The sequence below is a fragment of the Oratosquilla oratoria genome, chromosome 32 (genome assembly GCF_046742065.1).
Source record: "Oratosquilla oratoria isolate Oo_2021 chromosome 32, ASM4674206v1, whole genome shotgun sequence".
NCBI classification, from domain to species: Eukaryota; Metazoa; Arthropoda; class Malacostraca; order Stomatopoda; family Squillidae; genus Oratosquilla; species Oratosquilla oratoria.
The window spans coordinates 3,488,947-3,500,955 of record NC_134808.1 but is presented as its reverse complement, the minus strand read 5'-3'; positions in this window follow the sequence as shown (position 1 = coordinate 3,500,955).

The window sequence follows — 12,009 nt, the reverse complement described above, 5'->3', positions numbered from 1 at the left end:
CACCCCTCGAAAGGCAAAAACGGCGTGACCTGTCGAGGCAGGTGTTGACTCTTTTGGAGCAGGATGAAGATAATTTCTTTGGTCGTCTGGTAACTATTGACGAAAGTTTGATCTATCTGTATGATCCAGACACCAAAGAGATGAGCAAGGAGTGGAAGCACACCACACCCCTTCCACCAAGGAGGCTAAGGTGCAGAAGTCCGCAGGGAAGGACATGCTGTCGGTTTTTTGAGACTGTCGTGGAGTCATCCTCAGACTACCTTGCAAAAGGTCAGACCATCACTAGCGCATACTACTGTACACTTCTCAACAAGATGCAAGATGCTCTGAAGAAGAAACACCGTGGTATGCTAACTAAAGGAGTCCGTCGCCTTACCGACAATGCACCCGCTCACTAATCTAAAGCTGTGGTTGTGGAAACAAGGCAATGTGGCTGTGAAATCTTGCCGCATCCACCCTATTCTCCCAATCTCGCCCCAAGCGACTTTTTCTTGTTCCCACAGATGAAAAATCCACTGCGGGTTCGGCGATTTGATAACACAGATGACGTCATTCATGAGGTGGAGCAGTGGTTTTCAACGCAATCTGAGGACTTCAACAAAGGTGGCCTGCGGAAGGTCAAGAAACGATGGGAGAAATGTGTGACTCTAGACGGTGACAGTGTAGAGAGGTCTTAAGGACCACAAATAAAAATTAAGTTTCTGACTCGTTTGCTTCGTGGTCACAAATAAAACCTTTTGATACCCACTTGTATATATATATATATGTATATATATATATATATATATATATATATATATATATATATATATATATATATATATATATTTATTATATATATATATATTTATGTTTGGCCGATATAAAATTTGTTACATTTAAGGCATGGAATAGAGTAAACACAACCCATGCCTTAAATGTAACAAATTTTATATCGGCCAAACTGGTAAAGACTTAAAAACTAGGATAAATCAGCACAAATATAATGTAAGGAGTGGGCAAAGTTCCAGTGGCCTTTTTGTCCATGTAAGAGACCACAATCATCCTATTGACTGGGATAATTCTAATGTAATAATTTCTTGTAGATCCTTATTAGAAAGAAACATTATTGAATCCAGTCATATTAAACAAACCTTTGACCATAATATCAATTTAAGTTTAGGATTATTTAAGCTTGATGATTTTGTTATTGATAAAATTGTAAGAACTTCTCCAAGTGCTACTAAGCCGGGGTGACGTAACGTCATTGACCAAACGTCCGTATATGTAAACATCGGCTCTACCTGATTGTGAAGCATCTTGTGTGTCCTTCACATGTTCCTAGCTTGTCTTCTACTTTATGTATATATATCCACCTTTGTCTCTGTAACTGTGTATTCCTTGATGATGTCTTAAATAGACGAAAACGTTCGTACTAAACTTCTTATTTCCCAGTGTTTTTTTCTGCATATTATTTTCACGTGTGCCTTGTGAATTACTGCAATATATATATATATATATATATATATATATATATGTATATGCAGTATATATGTATATACAATATATATATATATATGTGTGTATATATATATGATATATGATATATATATATATATATATATATATATATATATATATATATGCAAAATAACCACAGGAGCAAGGAAACTTGTAGACATTAAGTACTGTCGTGTATTCCATCTTCAGACTAAATGACATAGATACAGATTTGGGTTTGAATATAAGTATCAGGTGCAACCATAGGGCAAGGAAGGGGGGGGGGGGAGACAATGCAATGTGAGGAGGGGGGATGACCTTACCCCTATCGACCTGACCAACACATAAGGCTCAATCTGGCGGAAAGATCTCGGTGACAATTTGGGTTACCAATTTATCACATTTAAAATGACCATAGCTTAAATTGATATTTTTGTCAAACGTGCCTGATATTAAGCAGGATTCTATTATATTTCTTTCTTGTAGGCTTTTTCCTTTAGCTAAAATTGTTGCCTTAGACCAATCAATATGATGGTTGCATAATGCTTTATCTTGGAATAGCGCATTGTTTTCCTGGGCAGATCTCACACTATATTTATGTTGGGAAATCCTTGTTTCCAAGTTTTTCCCAGTTTGTCCATTATAAAATTTATTACAATCTTGGCAAGGAATTTTATAGACCACACCGTTGTTGTTAGGAGGGCTGTTTTTAATTAAAGTTTTCTTAATGGTGTGGTCATATTTAAATGCTACTTTGATATCCAATTTTTTTTAGTAGGTTAACAATACTAAAAAAAAATTCATGAAAAGGAAGAACAAGTGTATTAAGTTGTTTATGGTTTCCTTGTTCTTGATTGCAAGTTTTGTGAAAGCGTTTCTTGGCGGTGTTGTGACATTGATTAAGAATATGAGTAGGATATTTTTACTTTTCCCCAATATTCCGGATAGTTCTAAATTCATCATCAATAAATTCAGGATCTGAAATCCTGTAAGCTCTCAAGTAAAAGTGATTATGATAACAAAGTAATTGATCATTCACAAGATAAAAACACTTATTCTGAACTTAACAGAGGTCCTAGTGACACAGTTAATAAGAATTTCCATAAAGAATTAAGAACTTTACTTAAAGGTAGAGAAAATTTGATTAAATATTTCTCTACACAACATCCTTCAACACCTTATTTGTATGGGCTTATTAAAACTCACAAACCATGATGGCCTTGCCTGCATCACCCTTGTTAAGACCGTTCACCCATCTGAATACCTCTATTAGATCACCCCGTATTCTTCGTCTTTCCAAAGAATGTAAAGTAAACCGGCGCTTCGAAGTATCATTGGTGTAATTAAGAATAGGATATTCTCGTCTCAACTATTTTTCTCTCATGTCTGGTGACGCTCCATCCCACCTCTTGCCCTTGTGGTACTTCTCTTACTTTATCCTACATTCGTCTCGAATGACCCACCTACTCAACCCTCTTGCAATAATATCCTTCCTCCTCCCTATTCTCCTCTTACAATGCTCTCATTGCGTCTTATCACAGAAAATTCGGAGAATCGACACGAATGCCCTTATCTTCTCTCAACCTTTTCTTACAAGATACAAACCTCCTTTTCAAGCTATAACCGCCTCATACTATACACACGTAATGTACGAGTAGCACGCAAACATTCTTGCAGTTCAAATATATCGTGGTCCCATAGTTACCCCCATAATTTGCTGTCTCACACCTTCCATCTTAACCCATAACCCCATTATGATCTTTAATTTCTGTCCTATAGTATTCTTTTGGGGAAAAACGTTGATTAATTGTCGGTGATGAAATACAAAAGCTTGGTAAGGAAACATATAGCCTAGGTGGTATAACTTTTAATGGTGTTAGTTAAGTTAAAATAATGGCGAGTTATGACCACATATATGAGTAATTTTTATTATTCTGTACATCCATGCAGGTGGTAAATTAGAATAAGCACTTACATTTCATGTCACTCGTGTATTTTAGACAAAATAGTGCTGGAAGCTTGTCACCCTCCGACTGAACTTATACGTTGACGATGTGTTGAGCGTGTTTTCGTTAGCTTACGAACCGATTTGAAAATAACATCTACTTTGTGAGAAATTTGTGGGGCACTTAGCTAGTTTCATATATGTATTTTTGAGTGAGCATTAGTCTTTGTTTATGAAAGAATGCTGAGCGACTTGGTCCGCAGGGGTATTACTAAAGTCCTTAAAGTAATGACCATATGAAACTTATACAGACAATACCCTATGACTGGGTTCACTCGAGCAACATTTTGTAGTATGTGGCCGCCACAGAAAAGATAAAATATAGATCTCACATATCTCCATGGCTCCATTCACGAGGGCAACTTTTTGTGGCAGCAATATATATATATATATATATATATATATATATATGTATATGTATATGTATATGTATATGTATATATATATATATATATATATATACATATATATATATATATATATATATAAAGTTGTTGCCGTCGGAGTAATTTTTCCGACCACACCATTGTGGCCGGCAACAGTGGCCAGAATTAGAAACCGTTATTTCGATTGGCAGGATACACACGAGCCACTAGTGGTTGCCACCACCCTGTCTCCCACTGCTTTCGTGCTGTCTTGTCTGTTATAGCGTCAATTATTCATTTCCGTGAGCGGAAAAATGGCTTTTAAAGAGTTATTTGACTATGAAATATTGATCGTAGATATGGAGAAGAGGTCAGCATTTTATTATTTGAATATGAAGGAATACAATGATAAGAATTGTAAATAAAAATTGTGGACCAATGTATATGAGGCTGTGGTCACTGACTGGAGTAACCTTTTCCCAGGAGGAAAAATGGGAAGATAAGTAACACTATACTATATTGAAATAAAATCATTGTTTAAGTAATTCTTATGTTACACTTGTCTGTCGGTCTCTGTATGCTTGTATGTACACATATATGTGTGCATTTCTATGAATTTATGTATGTGTTTACACTTGTGTTTGTAAATGGAATTGTATGCCTGTAATCTGTATGTCTGTGTGTGCGCTTACATAATATATATTTCCTTTTTATAACAATATTCACTTATCCCGACAGGCGTCTACATTTTGTTACACTACCATGAAACAGCTCCTTGAAGATTGGTAAAATATGAGCCAAAAGTATATTTTACGGTTTTTCCTCTTATGTTATATCTAGTGCCACACCAGTATAGGCAAAAGGCACACTTAGATTTACTCTAGAGGCAGGTAAAGATGAAGGAGAAGGATAATTAACCGCATGAGAATTATATTTCTTACAAACTATACAGTTGAGCAGTAGTCGTCACTCAGTTGAGCAGTAGTCGTCACTCAGGTCAGGTCAAACCGGGTAGCTGCTTCAGTTAGCGATATGGCGAGTGAATGTGTCACTGTGTTCAGCGCCGAAGAGGTACAATCTCTATTTAGTAGAATTGAAGCCTTGGAGGATGCTGTTAAGTGCCTTAAGGAGGAGAATCGAGTTCTCCGCTCGAAGGCCCATGATACGGAAGGCAATATTAGCGATGAGCATGGATGGAATACGGTGAGAAATAAGATGCGGAAAAGTGGAAAAAATTCCTCACCAGCCCCACTGAAATGCAAAAACTCGTTTCAAGTGCTGGCAAATCTGCAGGAAGAAGGAACTAATGAAATCCAAGAGAAGAAGAAAAGGGCAGACGCTGGATCCCTGCCCACAGGTAAGATTTTGGTAGTAGGAGACAGTCAAGTGAGGTATTTAGACAGGGTTTTCTGCGACAAAGATAGGAAGCATAGGACGCAGGTGTGTTTCCCCGGCGCGGGCATAGGTGATGTTAGAGATAGGATTGAAGAGTGTCTAGTAGGGGAAGGAAAGGACCCAGTAGTTTGCTTAAGTGCCGGAGGAAATGATATAGGTAAGGTAGGGAGTGAGGAATTATTTGCGCGGTACCGAGATGCGCTAGACAAGATCAGAAATAGGGGAGGTGTTCCTGTAGTATGTGGAATCCTTCCGAGGCGTAGAGTTGGAGGCATGTGGCATTCCAGGGCTATTGCAATGAATTGCAGGCTGGCAAAACATTGTAAGGCTAATGGATGGGCATTTGTCGACAACTGGGACCGCTTTTATGGTAAGAATCACCTATACACAAGGGACGGAGTGCACTTGTCTCCCAAAGGATTTCGGCTCCTTGCTGAATCCCTTGAGCGAGAAGTAGGCATCCTACAGGGTTTTTTCGGGTAGATTATGTGGGAGTAGGGGGGAAAGTATCGGAATATAGTTTAGGAAATAGAAACAACTTAGAGGACTGTACAAAAAATCACCAAAGCAGGTGGAGGGAAGATAAACTTAAAGTTTACTATACAAATAGTAGGAGCATAATTAACAAAATTGATTTGCTGCGAGGTAAAGCATGCGTAGAAAATTTCGATATTATAGCCATTACTGAATCCTGGATCAACATGGCTGATAAACATTTCCTTCCGGAAATCGAAATAGAAGGATATAAGTTTTTTCATAAGGATAGGGTCGGCAGGAATGGGGGAGGTGTAGCACTTTTCGTTAAAAATACATTAAACTGTATTATCAACAATTCGATTAAGGAAGAGGACTGTACGGAATCTATTTGGGTAGAGATTATAGGCAAGAATAAGAAAGTTATTATTGGCGTCTTGTATAGACCTCCTAACCTTAGCATTGAGCAGACTGATTCCCTAATTCATGAAATTCACAGAGCGTCCCAGTACAAAAACGTTGTAATCATGGGAGATTTTAACTATAGAAACATTGACTGGGAAACTTTAATAGGAGATCATGAAGCGAAACAATTCCTAGATGTGGTGCAGGATAATTTCCTAAAACAAATGATTACCGATCCTACGAGGGGACAAAATACCCTGGACTTAATTCTAACAAATAATGAGCACCAAATTAGCAGCATAATAGTGGGCGATAGTCTAGGCTTTAGCGATCATCAAGAAATAAGATTTAATATTATTTGGGAAAAAATAAAAAGTACAAATAACGTTCAAGTACCAGACTTCAGGAAAGCAAACTTTGACAATATAAAAACCTATTTGAAATTGAATACGAAAAACAATCCGGACGTTTCAAACATTCTTGATTCTCGTTGCGGGGCTGATAATCAGAAGTGGGTCAAGGAGGATACGCGTACCTTGGGTCAGGTCTGGGTCAAAGAGAGAACTACGCATACCTTAAGTCAGGTCTGGGTCAAAGAGAGTGATGCGCGTGCCTTGGGTCAGGTCGATTCGGGGCGACGGCCCAAAAATCAGGTCAGTACTTTGGATGAGATGTACAGCAATCTGGCAGATCTAATTATTAATGCACAAAACACATTTATCCCCCTAAAGTCAATACGAAAAAATAGTAATACTCCCAAATGGATGACGGACAGATTGAAACATGAGATCGGAATTAAAAGAGGACTTTACGTAAAAATAAAAAACGGGGAATCACACCTTAGATCAAGATATAACGAAATGGCAAAGCTGGTTAAAAGGAATACACGTTCAGCGAAACGTAATTATGAAATCAAGGTTGCCAGTCAAGCAAAATCCAACCCAAAGGGTTTCTTTCACCTCTATAGAACAAAAAATAAAGAAAGAATAGGACCAATTAAAAACGATGAAAATGTCATGATAGAATCGGAAGAAAAAATGAGTGAGGAGTTTAACAATTATTTTCTATCGGTGTTTACTAATGAGAGGTTAGATAAAGTACCTGACTGTGATCCGATTTTCAGAGGGGATGAAGAAAATAGCCTAACTAATATCAGCATTAGTAAAGAAGAAGTTATCAAGCAGATTGACAGACTTAAAGCTACAAAATCTCCGGGTCCGGACGAAATTTTTCCAAGAATGCTTAAGGAGTGTAGATTTGAAATCTGCGACCGGTTAACTGAAATATTCAATAAATCGGTAGACACTGGTTCTGTTCCAACTGCTTGGAAGCAGGCAAACGTTGTTCCTGTTTTTAAGAAGGGAGATAGATCGACCATATGCAACTACAGGCCAATCAGTTTGACGTCGGTTATAGGAAAGATGCTTGAATCAATAATAGTAAATAGACTCAGAGAACACATTGAAGGGCATAATTTAATTCGTGATTCACAGCATGGTTTCTCCAAAGGTAAGTCATGCGTGACTAATCTTCTATCCTTTTACACTAAGGTATATAAGGCGTCAGACAACAATGAAAATTACGATGTTATTTACCTTGACTTTAGCAAAGCGTTCGACAAAGTGCCACACCAGAGACTACTAAATAAAATCAAAGCCCATGGCATAGGAGGAAAAGTGTTAGAATGGATTAGAGCTTGGATTAGTAACAGAAAACAGCGGGTCACCATAAATGGAATAAAATCTAGGTGGGGCAATGTTACTAGCGGTGTCCCCCAGGGCTCGGTTTTGGGTCCCTTATTGTTCATTATGTATATAAACGACTTAGACGATGGGTTAAATAGTGATGTTAGTAAGTTTGCGGACGACACTAAAATAGGACGCCTAATTAGGTCAGGAGAAGACGCCCAGATTCTGCAGGATGATCTTGATAAACTGTTAACATGGTCGGTGAAATGGCAAATGAACTTCAATATCTCTAAGTGTAGCGTGTTAAACGTAGGGCTACACAACCCCGAAAATAGATACAACTTAGATGACACGTTTTTAGAAAAATCTGAGTGCGAGAGGGACTTGGGAGTTCTGGTGAGTCCGGACCTTAAAACCAGGAAGCAGTGCAATAGCGCCAGAAATAAAGCAAACAGAGCATTAGGCTTCATTGCTAGGACGGTAACAAATAGAAGTGCAGAGGTAATTATTAAACTCTATCTAGCAATAGTTAGACCCATCCTGGACTATGCGGTACAGTTTTGGTCTCCGTCCTACAAAATGGACATAAATTCACTAGAATCAGTACAGAGAAGAATGACCAAAATGATACAAGGACTCGGAAATTTGCCTTACGAAGAGAGGCTTAGGCACCTAAACTTACACTCTCTGGAAAGACGCAGAGTGCGGGGTGATCTAATAGAAGTGTTCAAGTGGATCAAAGGCTATAACAAGGGTGATGCAAACAAGGTCATCATAATAAAACAACAGGGCAGGACTCGCAGTAATGGGTATAAACTGGACAAATTTAGATTTAAGAAGGTAATAGGCAAGAATTGGTTTACAAATAGGGTGGTCGATGAATGGAATAAACTTAGTAACCACGTAGTAAGCGCTGAAACTATCAGTTGTTTTAAAAAACGATTAGACAACTTTATGGATGGGGACGACAGGTGGTGATGGATACGGAGCTGCCTAGTGTAGGCCTTATGGTCTTTTGCAGTCTCCTTTATTTCTTATGTTCTTATGTTCTTAACCCTTCAAAACGTTTAAAACAGCTTGTCTGGCTTTAAAGATCCAGAATCCATGCATGCAAAGGAAATTAGGTGTAGCTTGCTGTCCCATGTGCATTACTTGGCAATGAGCAAAGAATATCAAAAGTGTCAAGTAATGAGATTTTGAAAAAAAAAGGGGGGGGATTCACAACCTCATATTTGAGGCCAATGTTCTTGTCAATTCTGCCCTTGGACCTTATCAAACCATTCTTGTCCAAGAACAAGTTAATTTGACCTACTAAAGGAGGTATGTCATTGGTATTGGAGTTCTGTAAATAAGCCAATTCAGCAGGGAAAGAATCCCTTTGCATTATTCCCATCAAATAATTAGAATTGGCCTTAACTGGGTCAGCATTAGACTTCTTAAACAAAAAGAAGTGTGATGCAAAAGTTTGATGTAAGAAGAAAACCTTATAACATCAATTAGAGGAGGAGTGTCAACTTGCACAACAGCCGCATTGACAAGGTCTCCCTTGATGCTGGAGGGAATACATCCCAAGTGACCCTTCGGCCAAGTATCAGGTGGCAACAACAACTATTCTGGTCTATAAAGCTACCAATTGAATTTTTCCTTGAACACCTTAGCACTGCAACGTTTAGTTAGGTTATCAGCCATATTATATTCAGAAGGAACATAAATAAAAGAAATAGGAGTATACTTGGCCTTGAAAATTTCCAAAAGATTAGAAATTTCCTTCATTCTATTATTAATAAACATATTCTTCTAGGAGCTTTGTTGGTCAAGATCCAAGAGAGGGCAACTTGACTATCAACAAGGAGTACCACAGATTCAACCAGTGGGGCAGACACTAGTCCTTCCTCAAAAATAGTTTTGAGGCAGCTTATTGGTAGTAAAGCTACCATAAGTTCCAAAGGTAATGTTCTTTGTTTAATAGAAGCCACCTTGACCTTGGCAAAGAGAAGAGAGCCATTAGACTCCCTTAATTCTCTTCTTTCTTGCCCTACATAGATGGCACATCCATAGGCTTCCTTAGAAGCATCAGCAAAAACAAATAATTTAAGGGGAGATTCAGAACAGAAAGTTTTCCTTTTAAAGGATAAGTCATTAACTTTCCTAAAGTTTTCACATAACTTCTTCCATCTTGCAAGCAACTCTCTATCCAATTTACAATACCAATCCACCATTTTTTTGGCACATCTCTCTAATGAGAATTTTTCCTTGTAAAAACACAGCAGAAAAAAGACCTAATGGACCAAATATAGAAGCCAAAGAAGACAAAATTCGCCTTTTGGTCGAGCCATCTTTGTTAAGGGAAACATCCTTGATTCTCAAGGTATCATAATTCTTATTATAGATATATCCCAGAATCTTTAACTCTTCCTTATTGCAAATGACTTCTTGTTCAAGAACTTGAAGAACAGAAGTCTGGTTGTATGTCCACTCCCTGAGAGGTAAACCTCCATTAAGCATGATCTCATTAATCCTCTCGACCATAGCAGGGAGGGAACGAAATTCATTAGTAGTGTAGACCAGATTGTCTGCATAGAATTTGTCTTTAATTAAGAAGGCAGTTAGAGTGTCAGGCTGCATGGAAAGATGATGTTGGATAATGAAGTTCAATATGAAAGGAGAGAAGTGAAACAAAAAATGATAGTATCATATATGTAAGGAATATATTGGTTGTTAATCCTCATAAAGAAACAGAACCTATTACGATCACCCTCATCCTTCAAACGGATCTGCAAGAAGGCTTTCATAACATCTGCTAAAATGACATAATTGTTGGTTCTGAAGTACAACAAAAGAGAGAAGAGGTTATTCATCAAATCAACTCCCGGGAATGCAGCTTCATTTAAAGAATGATTTTTTCCTATTTTAAGAGAGCAGTTGAAAACAGGTCTTATTTTTGAGGTGGCAAGTTCATCATTCTTGAACGCATGTCTATGGGGTATAAAAATTTGGCCAGGGAGTCTTTTAGTAGCTGGTTCAATAATACCAAAGACCTCTTGCTGGTCAAACACAGCTTCATACTCCTCCCTAAGGCCCCTTTGCTCAAGCTTATCATAAACCCTTTGTGCCACTGCCAAGGCAATCTTTAGATTTGAGGGAACAAGGTCCACCAAATCCTTTTTCCACGGGATCTTTACATAATAGTGGCCATCCTCGAAGAAAATGGAATAAAATAATAAAGATTATCAAGACCATATTCTACATTAGAGTTAACAAAGACTTCCTCCAAAGAATCAAATTGTAAACTTACAGGTTCTAAATAGAAATTGATAAGAAGCTTTTCCTTGCCTAACCTTTTGGGAGGAAAGTACTTAATAGTCCTTTTAGACTGAGTAAAGGAAGTTTCCTTCTCAGGCTTTTTTAGAGAAATTCCATTGGCCTTGAAAGAAGAATTATGAAAAATAAGAGAATCCCAATTGTATTTCTCAATACAATTTAACGAATCGACTCCAAGGTCAGATTCGGGATTTATCCACAAATGTTTCTCTTTATATTTGAAGTTATCAACATTTTGTACATTAGAGGGAATTTTAGAAACCCCCTTTATCATTCTTGTTATGTAGAAAGGTTTCTCACTAGGAGGGATATATTGAACCCCGGTCCCGTATGGAATGAAACCATTAGCAAGTTTAAACCTTGTAAGACGGGCTACCATACAAGGGGGCTCTCTCTATTGAAAACTGCTGAAAGTTTTTAATAATGTCATTTCCAATGATGCCTAAAACCTTCAGTTGATCTCCCTTTAACTTGAGAAACATAGGGAAACATAAAATTCATGATCGTTCATACTTTGGAGTATAGAGGATAATGAAGGAATTTGTATGGACAAGTTGAATCCTTCTATAGCATAAACAAACTAAACAAATTCATCCCGGAGGGGAGTTTTAAGTTTGCAGTGTAATTAATACCACTTTTATTCATTAGAGGTAAGTCAAATAAAGAAACCAACTTGTTCATAGGAGGACTTAAACAAGGTCTTACTCTGTCCTTCACCAATTTCTTGTTAATAATGGAAAACTGGGCTCCAGTGTCTAATAGGAAGAGGCATTGGGCAGTTCTCTTGCCTCTGCTAACAGGAAGGGAAACAAAAGCTACCCGAATGGGTGGGTCTTCTATAAACTGTAAAAAATAATTCCCCATCAATCCTTCTAAT